The sequence below is a fragment of the Syzygium oleosum genome, unplaced genomic scaffold (genome assembly GCF_021117445.2).
Source record: "Syzygium oleosum isolate NSW1041296 unplaced genomic scaffold, Sole_v2.1 Sole_v2.18, whole genome shotgun sequence".
In the NCBI taxonomy this organism is placed as follows: domain Eukaryota; kingdom Viridiplantae; phylum Streptophyta; class Magnoliopsida; order Myrtales; family Myrtaceae; genus Syzygium; species Syzygium oleosum.
This window is the reverse complement of record NW_026607502.1, coordinates 1,803,487-1,816,138: the sequence shown is the minus strand read 5'-3', so window position 1 is coordinate 1,816,138 and position 12,652 is coordinate 1,803,487. Positions and strand designations below refer to the sequence as shown.

General features: G+C 42.2%; 1 pseudogene; it reads right to left on the bottom strand.

Annotated features, from left to right (window-relative positions):
• Positions 1-560: 560 nt before the first annotated feature.
• Positions 561-2,139, bottom strand: LOC130140434 (uncharacterized mitochondrial protein AtMg00810-like; annotated as a pseudogene).
• Positions 2,140-12,652: the final 10,513 nt, after the last annotated feature.

Genomic DNA, 12,652 nt, shown 5'->3' with positions numbered 1-12,652 from the left:
AGAAGAGAGGGGGTGGGATCAATCATGATCCCCCAAAAATATCCCAATTTTCCTTTTGAAATTTTCTCAATTTATCCCCTAAAATTACAACTTTATCTTCGGCCCGAGCACCAAATTACGGCCGACTCATTCTTATTGGGCCTTGATGGTCGGCCCTCTCGAACGCGAGGCCCAACGGGCGTTGCTCGGTTCACTTCCGTTTCTCGCGGCGAATTTTCGTTTCTTCGATCCTTTTTCGAAATTGGAATTTTCGATGGCCAATTCATAAAAATTACGATGCGACATCCTATGGCTCGGTTTGTAAATCCTTAAGAATTCAACACTAAAATCGGATCGTAATTCATGGTTGAAATCGATCAATCGCAATTATAATAAATCTCGAACTAACGGGCGGCTTTTAGGAACAAATCTTCAGTAACATTTCCCCTTCGGTTAGTATTCCCTGGATGATCAGGCCAGAGCAAGAATTACTAACAGAGCAATCGATGAAATCACAATTTCATATATCACCAAAATGTGTCGAATTTTCAGGATATTACAGAAAGCGAGCTCGAATCCATCTACGTCTCCATGATCAAGAAATGCGCGGACCAAGATTGCTCCTTGATGAACCAGTTCATCTCCACATCTTCGGCCACGCACCACGCGGCTTTCGCCATCTTGGCCTTCGACCGCGTGGAGAATCCTAACGCCTTCGTCTACAACGCAATTGATAAATGTAAAGCGGAAAATAAAGTTGTGAAATTTTCTGTGTTTCTTTAAACTATACATGAGCCTATTTATAGGCTTTACGGAATGACTAACTATAGTAACATAATATTACAACAGGAATTACAATTAATCAGAATAACAGGATTATGATTCTAAGATATACTCATAATCAGAATAACGAGATTATGATCCGAGAGATACTCAGAATCAGAATAACAATACTATGATTCAAGAGATACTCAGAATCAGACAATATATTTCTAACATCCCCCCTCAAACTCAAGGTGACATGGAAGAAGTCAACTCGAGTTTGGAGAAAAGATCTTGAAAACGTCCTGGTGGATGTGCTTTAGTGAATACATCAGCAAGTTAATCAACCGATGAAGTGGAGACAAGACGAATAGTGCCTTGAAGCACGTGAGAGCGAATAAAATGGCAATCTATCTCAATATGCTTGATGCACTCATGAAAAAACGTCATCATGTGCTATTTGGATAGCACTCCGATTGTCGCAATAAAGTACCGTTCCACCATTTTGATGAACGCCCATGTCCGCTAATAGCCATTGCAACCATAATAATTCTGCCATCGTATCAACAAGAGCATGATATTCAACTTCCATACTAGATCGAGCAATGACAGTCTGTTTCTTGCTACGCCATGAAATAAGTGAGTTACCTAGAAAGAAACAGTACCCGGTGGTAGAGCAATGATCAAGAGGGTCTCCAGCCCAGTCAGTATCAGAGTAAGCCATCAACTCTAAGGTAGATTGAGCAGAAAAGTGAAGACCATGAAATAAGGTGCCCTTGACATAGCGAAGAATGCAAAGAACAACAGCAAAATGAGTGGTTTGCGGTGCATTCATGAACTAACTAACAATATGGACTGCGTAAGCTATATTAGGACGAGTCACGGTAAGATATACAAGACTGCCAACTAGCTGTCGATACATAGTAGGATTCAGAAGAAGAGTCTTGCTCGAGAAAGAAGATCAATGCCAAACTTAGCTTGGGAAAGATAATAACTAGAGGAATCTAAAGTAACCTTCAAGCCTAAAAAATAACTAAGTTTGCCAAGATCTTTCATTTCAAACTATTGATTGAGATATTGCTGAAGTTTTGAAATGCCTGCATAATTATCGCCAGTGATAATTATATCATCCACATATAAAAGTAGTAGAATATACCCACTAGATGTCTGTTGAACAAATAGAGCATGGTCATAGGGACTAGATTTAAATCCAAGGCGTTCCATGGTAAAGCTGAATTTTGAGTACCACGCACGAGGAACCTACTTCAGTCCATATAATGCTCGACATAATCGACACACTTTATCAGAAGTAGTATATCCAGGAGGTTCCATATATACTTCCTCAGTAAGATCGCCATTGAGAAAGGCATCATTAACATCATATGGAACAGAGGTCATCGCTTGACAGAGGTGAAAGCAAGAAAGCTTCGAACAAATATAAGACGTTCAGCCGGAGCAAACGTCTCATCATAATCAATTCCATACCCCTGAGTAAATCCTTTTGCTACTAGTCGAGCTTTGTAGCATTCCACCGTACCATCAGCCTTTGTTTTTATCTTATACACCCATTTACATCCTATAGCAGACTTTCCAGGAGGTAAATCAACCAAGTCCCAAGTATGAGATTTATCTAACGCTTGCAAATCATCCACCATTGCTTGCTACCAAAGAGGATTAGTACGAGCTTCTCTATATGTACGAAGCTCGTGGAAAGAAGCAATAGTAGAATAACTATGAAAGTCATGAAGTCGAACAGAAGGTTGACTTGCACGAGTGGAATGACGAACAGGAGAAGGAGGTGTCACTAAGGGTGAGGGATCCTCGGATGGCACAGACATGTTGGGAGCTGCCGAAATGGGGTCGCTAGATGTACCTACATCAAGATTGGGGGAGGACAACTCCGACGAGGAAGATGCAAGTGTGTCATCTTCAGGAAATAGTTCTACCGTAGGATTGGTAAAGAAAGGAACGGTTGGAGATGTCTCAAAAGGATAAAGCAATATGACGAGACACACATAGACGTTTAGATATTAGATCTCAACATCTATACCCTTTGTGCTCAATGCCATATCCAAGGAAGCAACATAAGCGAGCACGAGATTCTAACTTCGTGCGTTCATTAGGGAGTAGATGTACAAAACAGGCACTGCCAAAAACTCGAAGAAGATTGTAATTTGGAACACTGTTATACAGACGCTCATAAGGAAATATGTTACCTATAGTAGGTGACGGAATACGATTGATGGTGTATATGGCAGTATGACAGGCTTCTCCCCAAAAATGTTTTGGACAAGAGGCTAAAATGAGAAGAGTGCGTACAACATCTAAAATATGTCTATGCTTCCGTTCTGCTTGACCATTTTGTTGTGAAGTTCTTGGACAAGAACGATGAATGACAGTACCATTTTGAGAAGTAATTTTAAGAAACTTTGTATCTCTATATTCCATGGCGTGATCGATACGAAAAACCTTGATATTTCGAGAAAATTGTGTTTTGATCATGGCAACAAAATCACGATAGATGTGAGTAAGTTCAGAGCGATTTTTCATAAGATAAAGCCATGTATAACGAGAATGATCATCAACAAAAATCACAAAATAACGAGATACTCCCATAGTTGGAGTAGGAGATGGCACCCAAATATCAGAATGAATAAGATCAAAATGTGTATTAGAGATAGAGTCACTAAGATCAAATGGTAAGGCATGATGTTTTCCCAACTTACAAGATAAACAATCAAAATGTTTATTTTCAACAGAACCTAGATGACCACTGGAAATCAAAGAACCTAATCTAGAGAAAGAAGCATGACCCAAGTGAGAATGCCAAGTTTCAGATGAAACTAGGGTAGCATAACTAGTGAAAAGAGTTCGGAATTTGCAAGGACACAAGTTCAAATAGACTCCCCACTTTACGGCCTGTCTCAATTGTCTGTCCCATCCGTGGATCCTGCACACGAGAACCATTTGAAGAGAAATGAATGTCAAAACCAAGTTCACATAATTGTCCCACAAATATCAAGTTTAAAGAAAGTTTAGGAACTACGAAGGTGTCAGGTAAGGACAATTTTGATGTCGAAATGTTCCTTATATGACTAACTATCATCTGCAAGTTATCGGCCGTATGAATAGTAGATACTTGTGAAGCGAGTGATTTTGACTTGAATAAAGTGGAATTGAAAGTCATATGATTGCAACAGGCATAATCAAAGAACCATGAATTAGGAGTACCTTGAGTGACTGACAGAGCAGAAGTGCTGGGAACAGAAGAGTGAGAATTACCAGATTCTCGGAGAAGTCTATTACAAGGTGGTAGTCGTAGCAATATTGGTCAGCCGCCTGGTGTCCAGTTTTTTGTCAAAACCCACTGCTGTTGGGTGTTGTATCACCACTTTCTGCTGCTTCTTTCGCAAAACCGACACCACCAGTGGACTCACCAACCTCAAGACTGCCAGATGCTGAAATTTCATCACCGTTGGCCGCCGTACAAGCCTTCACGCGCCACCACCTCTCGGACTCGCCAACGCCGAAACTTTCAAGAGCTATTTTGACATTTTAAGTTTCATATTTCGGAAACTCACCACCACCATCCGCCTCTAAATCACCCGGAGAGTCAGGATCTAGGAAGATCATCAAAGTTCGACACCCCCCACGCACCACCAGAAGCCTTTGCGAGTGGTTTTCATGCGCCACGTGCTTCTCACTTGATCTGCCGCCCTGCCAAATAAGTGACGTCATTAGCCACGTCATCAGCCACGTGTATTTCACGTCATCAACATCTGTTGCCACGTCATCGATACGTATCTACCACGTCATCGACACGTGTCTGCCACATCAGCACCTGACCTTGATCGACAAGCGTGTTGATTGGCATTGACTTCCATTGATCGACGTTGACCAGACCGGTTCACCTATCTTCCAGATCGGTTCGAGCCGTTTTCGACCGGTTCTTTATGTTTTTTCGACCGGTTCCTGAGGTATTTTGACGTCCTGAATCCATTTGTGGCCTCATTTTCTTCATATCAACTCTGGAAGTGCCGATTTTATTTAAACTCACCACATAATCTACTTAGTTTCGACCAATACTTTGCATATTATGGAGAAATTGGAAGTTTCAATACCCATTCAAACCATTTTAATGGTTCCAAACATATCTTATGGGCTCAAGAAATATCCAGTTTTTTAAAAGGACGCTAACTCTGGCATTACGTTACTGGTATTATTAGTAAACCTACTCAGATTACTGGATTATTAGTAAACCTACTCAGATTACTGGTGAAACTGATGATAAATTTAGTAAACGATTGGAGGACTGGGATAGCAAGAAGCATCAAATCCTTACTTGGTTCCACAACACTTCGATTCCTTCTATTAGACTTCAATTTGGTCGTCTTAACACGGCCAAGGAAGCATTGGATCTACTTGCCAACCGGTATTTCACTTCGGATATTGCCCATCAGTATCAGCTATTGGGGAATCTGCATCGCATGCATCAGGAGGCAGGTCAGTCTATTAAGGATTTTTTATCCTCAATGCATGCTATTTGGGATCAACTAGCATTATCTTAACTACAATGGGATACGGATTCTGATGCTCGCAAGTTCGCTGAATATCGTTATCGTATGCGAGTTATGCAATTTTTTATGGCACTTAATAATCAATTTGAATCTATGCGAGCCTCACTTCTACATCAAGATCCACTACCTAGTCTTGAGGTTGGCATCTCAGAGCTATTGACTGAAGAGACTAGACTTGCTACCTTAAAGGCGCAATGCTCTGATACCATGATAAATGTAAAGCGAAAAATAAAGTTGTGAAATTTTCTGTGTTTTACATAATGACTAACTATAGTAACATAATATTACATTAGGAATTATAATCAATCGTAATAATAGGATTATGATTCTAAAAGATACTCATAATTAGAATAACGAGACATGATCCGAGAAATACTCTTAATCAGAATAATGATACTATGATCCAAGAGATACTGAATCATACAACATATTTCTATCAGCGATGATCCGATGCCTGGCGCGTCGTTGCTTGCCGGTTTTGACCCCTCGAGTGCTACAAGTCCATGCTGAGGGATGATGTCCATCCCACAAGTTACGCCCTCTTGTCGCTGGTGAAGCTGCTTGCGGTGCGGCACGGGTTCAGGGTTGCCTAACGGTTATTAGACACTATTATAACCTTTGAAAGAATTTTTGCCCAACTCAAGTACCGACGGACGGTAGTTCACAGCGGCGGCCAACGGTGAGGCTTGACCAAGGACCATGGTGGGGCTCGCGGTGGTACTCGGCAAGACTCGGTCACTGCAAGGGTTTTGTGTCACGGACGTGGACTTATGAACACCGAGCAGTATCTAGCAAGCGGACTGTCGGGCTAGCGAAACTGTGAAGGTCAGCTGGAGTTGAAAGATTGGCACTCGAAAACCTGCAAAGAAAAGGAACTCGCCGATGCTATTGGACTTGTGGATCTCAGCTCGGAGAAGTGGCAGGTGCGGTGGAATGGCTAGTCGGAACGCGTCCAGCTTGGTAATGTCGTCGAGAATCAACTGGAGTTATGTATTGGTCGCCGGGAAACAGAACCCGAAAAGGGCAAGGCAAAGCGGGAATCGAGAGGAAGGAGTAGAAGCCAATTCTAAAGTTTTATTGGAAAGAAGCTTCGCTGTGGCCGTAAGCTTTGACACGAAGACCACTTGTGACTACGGCCCAGAGTTCCCCCTTTCTTTGTTTGTTTCTCCACCGATCTTGCCTCTGACTCATGCACGCTGCTCTTTGATTTTCCACTCAGTCTAACAACTCCCAGTTGTTAGTAGCGATGCCGTCTTTGGAAAACCTTAATAGAAAGTCTCCCTGTTTTCGGCGCTATCCACATATGAGCCACAAGTGCCTATCTTTCTCGGCCAAAATCTTCTTTCAAACGCTCCCGAAGCCTCGGACACTCATTTCAAACCTTAGTGATTTTCTAAGGTGGCTTGGCATCGCCTAAAACCGCCACCACCAGGATGGACCTAAGATCCCCTGTTTTGGTCTGCTCTTCAACTCCGTGTCCTCCGCCGATGACCCAAGCCGTGACATTGTTGTAGTCCCACATTTTTGTCCCCGGTAACACTCATATACACGGTGGTGACCCCTCAGAATCATCAAATTAGTCTTGAACAAACTTGACCTTGTGATGCTCTGTTTCGGCGCAACCCATAGTTGCCAACACAATAGAGCGCGAGGATTGTGTATGTATGCAATCGAGACCTGTACTCATAGGTGTGAAAAATCCAGACCAGAATCAAAACCTTAATCACTAGTCGAAGTGAAGCAAAGTGGATTTCCGGGATTTTTTAGAGCTTTCATGTCTTCGTGTGGTGGTGGGTGAGTCGTGAATGTGAACAGAGCATAAACAAGTCGAAGAAGAAGAGGGAGAGAGATGATTGGAAGAGAGGGCAAAAGTTGCAGGATAGCAGAAGCTTTTGCCGATATTCTGAAATTTAGTTTTCTATTTTTTTATTTAAAAAAATCCATATTTACATATCCTATTCGGGTCTATCCCACTCCCTATGTGGGATTTTTTTATCCGGACTATATCTGGGCTATATCCGATCATATCCGGATTTCACGTCACTCCAAACACCGGATAGGATAAAAGTTATCATATCCGGAATTTTATCTGGCCCACCAAACATAGCCTAAAGCCTCCATTTATAAAAATCAATCAGGGTTTCTTGCCCATATTTTCAATCAAAAAGATATCTGCCAAGTTTAAGAATCAATCAAATCAATTTTTCCACTTGGCATTTTATTTAAGCAATTTCGGTCATGGGCTTGCGCCAAATAATGCTCTCATGGCCTCAATCTAGCTTATTAATCAAGTTTGGAACGAACCGTTCGAACCCATCCACCACCGGAGCTACGAAGAGATTTGCCAGAAAAAAGGAGGAGATCTGCTACACTCGCAATGTTTTCAAAGAGGTTAGAAGCTTTCGCCTCAAGAACAATATCTACTTTGTATGGCTACTAGAAACGACCATTCCTCTCGTCGTAATAATTGTTGAGGTATCTTCGATCTCTTTGATAACAAAAGATCCCAATTTCTTTTGAGGGTTTAGCCTAGCCTAATTGGATTTAGTTGCTACAAGGTGCATCACCAATGATGGCTTAGAATAGGAACGATACATTGGTGGATTTTACTTGTTTCCTGTTTTCGTTTCTTATGGTCGGGAGATAGTTTGATGCCGAAGGCTTGGGGACTCCTTATGGCTTCAGATAAAGAGAGCAAGCCCCAAGTGCCTCTTATACAAAACTAGCAAGCTTCCTAAAGTACTTATCACTTGTTTTGAAGTGGTCATATAAATAAGATTTATTTCCAAGTAGAAACAGTTGAACAATTACGGCACTCAGACTTCCAGCATGAAACGCAGATCCACGACTGGGCGCGGAAAATGTGGCGGCGCTCTTCCACCATGCCATACACGAGACCATGCCACACGGATAATCATGAGAACAAGTTCGCGGTAAAACCACAGCCAAAGTTTTTGAATGAGGCCGCGCAATAGATTCATAGAAAGCAACACGAGCAGCACGAACCAGGGGACGAAGTGGAAGGAGTCGTGGAGCAGCAACCACGCGAGCGAAGCCACCGATATCGAACCGGCAAAGTCGACGAGGAGGTGTGATGCTCCAGCACAAGAAGGAGCACGGCCGCGAGACAGTGGTGGTGCCCGATTAGCGACGTGCACCAACAAGAAATGCAGGAGCAGGCTGCAGATGGCGACGCCGGTGACAACAGGGTGAGTTTCAAAGGGTGAAATCAACTTCCCCTGGTATTTCACTTGGATGAAGTTGACCAGGATAGAGACAATGGAGGTAAGATCCATGGCGAGGTGAGGGGTGAAGACAGGGCCATCATTGATGTTTTATTTATTGGGGTGAAGACTGAAGACTATGGGCGTGAAGTCAAAGAGACTACTAATGCGCTTCAGATAAAGAGAGCTACTATTTGCCTAACAAAACTAGCAAGCTTCCTAAAGTACTTCATCACTTATTTTAAAGTGGTCATATAACTAAGATTTCTTTCCAAGCAGAAACAGTTGAACAATTACGGCGCTCAGACTTCCAACATGAAACGCAAATCCACGACCGGGCGCGGAAAATGTGGCGGCGCTCTTCCACCATGCCATACACGAGACCGTGCCACACGGATAATCATGAGAACAAGTTCGTGGTAAAACCACAGCCAAAGTTTTTGAATGAGGCCGCGCAACAGATTCACAGAAAGCAACACGAGCAGCACGAACCAGGGGACGAAGTGGAAGGAGTCGTGGAGCAGCAACCACGCGAGCGTAGCCACCGATATCGAACCGGCAAAGTCGAGGAGGAGGTGTGATGCTCCAGCACAAGAAGGAGCACGGCCGCGAGACAGCGGCGGTGCCCGATTAGCGACGTGCACCAACAAGAAATGCAGGAGCAGGCTGCAGATGGCGACGCCGGTGGCAACAGGGTGAGTTTCAAAGGGTGAAATCAACTTCCCCTGGTATTTCACTTGGATGAAGTTGACCAGGATAGAGACAATGGAGGTAAGATCCATGGCGAGGTGAGGGGTGAAGACAGGGCCATCATTGATGTTTTATTTATGGGGGTGAAGACTGGGTGTGAAGGCAAAGAAGACTACTAATGCGCTAAGAGCAAGCGCGAAGAGCAAAAGTAGAATTTGCGAAAAGAAACATCACTTTTGGTCTTAGCGCAAACTAATGCGCAAAACGTCACTTTCTCTGCAGTCTTTAAAGACTGCAGCGAAAGTGACTTGCTAAAAGACTGCAGAGAAAGTGACGTTTTGCGCATTAGTCTACTTTTGCTCTTAGCGCATTTGCTAATGCGCTAAGAGCAAAAATAGAATTTGCGAAAAGAAACATGAGATGTGAGCAAAAGTAGAATTTGCGAAAAGAAACAGTAGTCTTCGAAAAGAGCGAAAGTGATTTTTCGATTCGCAAATTCTACTAGTAGTCTTCTTTGCCTTCATGCGAAAAGAGCGAAAGTGATGTTTCTAATGCGCTAAGAGCAAAAGTAGAAGAAACATCAGACAATCAACTATTGTCTTCTCCCGACCAAAAAAAAAACTATTGTCTTCTTTGCTTTCAACAAAAAATGAGAGTAACTCTCATGTTTCTTTGCGCAAAGAAACAGCTTAATTCCAAAAAAAAGCCCAAACTTTAAGTCAAGTGACAATTCTTGCCCCAACTTTTTTTGTCTTATAAAAAAATCATCAATTTTCACTTAAATCCAAATTAGCCCTTAACTTGAACCATATTATCAACTACATTCCACATTAACAATAAATCGCGACTTACTGATTTAAAGCCTATTCATGTCCTCTTCTTCGAGCCACAATAAAAGAATAACGATGAAACCTTTCATCTCTTTTACTTCACCGGCAAGTCAAAAAGATCTCCAGATTGAATCTCTTTGGTCAGACTTCGTCGTTTTGTCATAATTTGAAGTTGTAGACCACCGCCCGTCGACAGACGCCATGGACGAGATCCGTCAAGCTCACAACCATAACCTTTTTTCTCAAACAATGGTGACTTCAAACAGAAAGTCAACGGGAGGCCATATTTGGGATAAGGATGAAAATTGGTAATTTTTTATGAGACAAAAAAAAGTTTGGACCAGAATTGTCACTCGACCTAAAGTTAGTGCTTTTTTACGGAACAAAAAAAAGTTTAGGCCAAAATTGTCACTCGACCTAAAGTTTATGATTTTTTTTTTGGAATTAGCCCCAAAGAAACATGATAGTATCAACTATTGTCTTCTTTGCCTTCACACCAATAGAAAAAATAAGAAATTTTCAAATTAGAGTCTGAAATCTTATTTTAAATAAGAGCATAAAGTGAATTTTATTTCAAATAAAGGTCTGAAATGGCTATGCCAGTTTAAAAAAAGGGTTTGACTTTTCGACTTATCAAGGGCATTTTCGTCCTTTATCTTTTCTTAAATTTTTTCCCTTTTTCCCTTTTCTCTTTCTTTTTTCCTTCTTCTGGTTTTTCTTTCTTCTTCGCCGATAGCCGGTCTCAAGCGATGGCCGGCCACCGGAGAGGGCTAGGCGACGCCGCCTATGAAAGCGATAGGCAAAAGCCACCCTCGCCGGCCACGGGAGAAGCTGGCCTTGCTAGATTTTGGCAAGGGTCGCCTCACCCACGGCCGGCAAGGGCTTGCAGGCCCTCGTCTAGTGATTAACGAGAGTCGTCGGGCCCTCGCTAGTAAAGGTGTGCAAAATAGATCGCCTAAATTGGGAACTGCCTTGACTGGACTGAACCGGCTGGTTTAGTCCAGTTCCCGAGAGTGTCAGTCCGGTTCCGGATTCCTAAAAATGGAACCGGTGTCCAAGCGATCTGGTTCCCCATCAGATCAGACCAACTACATATAACTTTTTTTTATTTCTTTAAAAAAAAATATCCGCACCATAGCAGCAACAACGAGTGGCTCTCTCCCTCCCTTCCAAACACATAACGTCGACCCCCTCTCTCTTGTTTGCTTTTACTTCTTTATGACCATGGGGGCGGAGTTTGGCTCTTGGCAAAAAAAAGATGGCGTCAACCAGCACCGCCTCATCCTCCTCCGCACTATCGATGCTTGTGGTGGATGGCAAGGCCCCTCGCCAACCTCAGCCCCAGAATAGCCAGACCCTCCTCACCTCCCTCCCCATGCTCTCCACTCGCCCCCTCTCTCTTCCGTTTCCGCTTATTGTATGACATTCCCTCTTGTCTCTCTCTGTCTCTACTCTACTCTACTCACTGTCACTGGACCGGTTCCCAAAAAAGTGATCGGTTCAATTGAACCGGTCCGGTCCCCGATTCCCAATTTTGGGAACCGGACCGGGAACCGATCACCCTACTCGCTAAAAGAAAAAAAAATGAGAAAAAACTCAAAGAAAAAATAAAAAATAATAATTTAAAATTAAAATTGTATTTGGGCAAAAATTCCCTTGACAGGCCGGCGACCGACGAGGTCAAGCCCTTATTTGAAACTGTCATAGCCACTTCTTTTTTTGTCGAACCACGATCACTTTAGATCCGTATTTGATACCACGTAATCACTTTAAGCTCTTATTTAGAATTTTTCATAAATAAAAAAAAAACATCAATTATGACCCCATCTTCACCCCTCACCACATGTCCATTGTCTCTATCCCAATCAAGCTTTCCGAATTATTTTTTCTTGGATCTTACTTTAATTCTCCTCCCTCTCTCAGCAGAACGTGAGAGTTGAACCTTCCACACCCCACACCACCCAATTTCAAGGGAATAACCGGGCTTGCAAAAAATAATAAATAAGAGCAAAACACTAAGTCCAAGCCCAAGTGTCTCATTTAAGCCCTTTCTTTGGTCTTGATTCAGTTGACGTCATTGCAAGGGAATGGGAAAATGACATAAATGGTCTATGAACTTTAGCTCAATGTGCAATGTGGTCCGTGAACTTTAATTTTGTTCAATGTAGTTCTTAAACTTTAGCCCAATGTATAATGTCGTTCCTGAACTTTTAAATTATTCAATGTGGTCCTTGAACTTTTGGTACATGCTCAATTTAGTCCTGGACTATTTGAAAATGTTCAATGTTGTCCCTGAACTTGAACTAATGAAATAACAATATTGAACATTTTTATATAGTTCAGAGACTAAATTGAACATGTACAAAAAATTCAAGGATCACATTGAACAAATTAAAAGTCCAGGGAATACATTGCACATTGGGTAAAGTTTAAGGACCACATTGCACTTTAGATCAAAGTCCACGGATCATTTGTATTATTATTCGAGAGAATTACAAGAGTTCAAAGGAAGAGAGAAAACAGTGTCTGGCCAAGAAGAACAAACAAAAATAGAAAAAAAAAAAAAAAGGAAAGCACAGTCCGAAGAAAC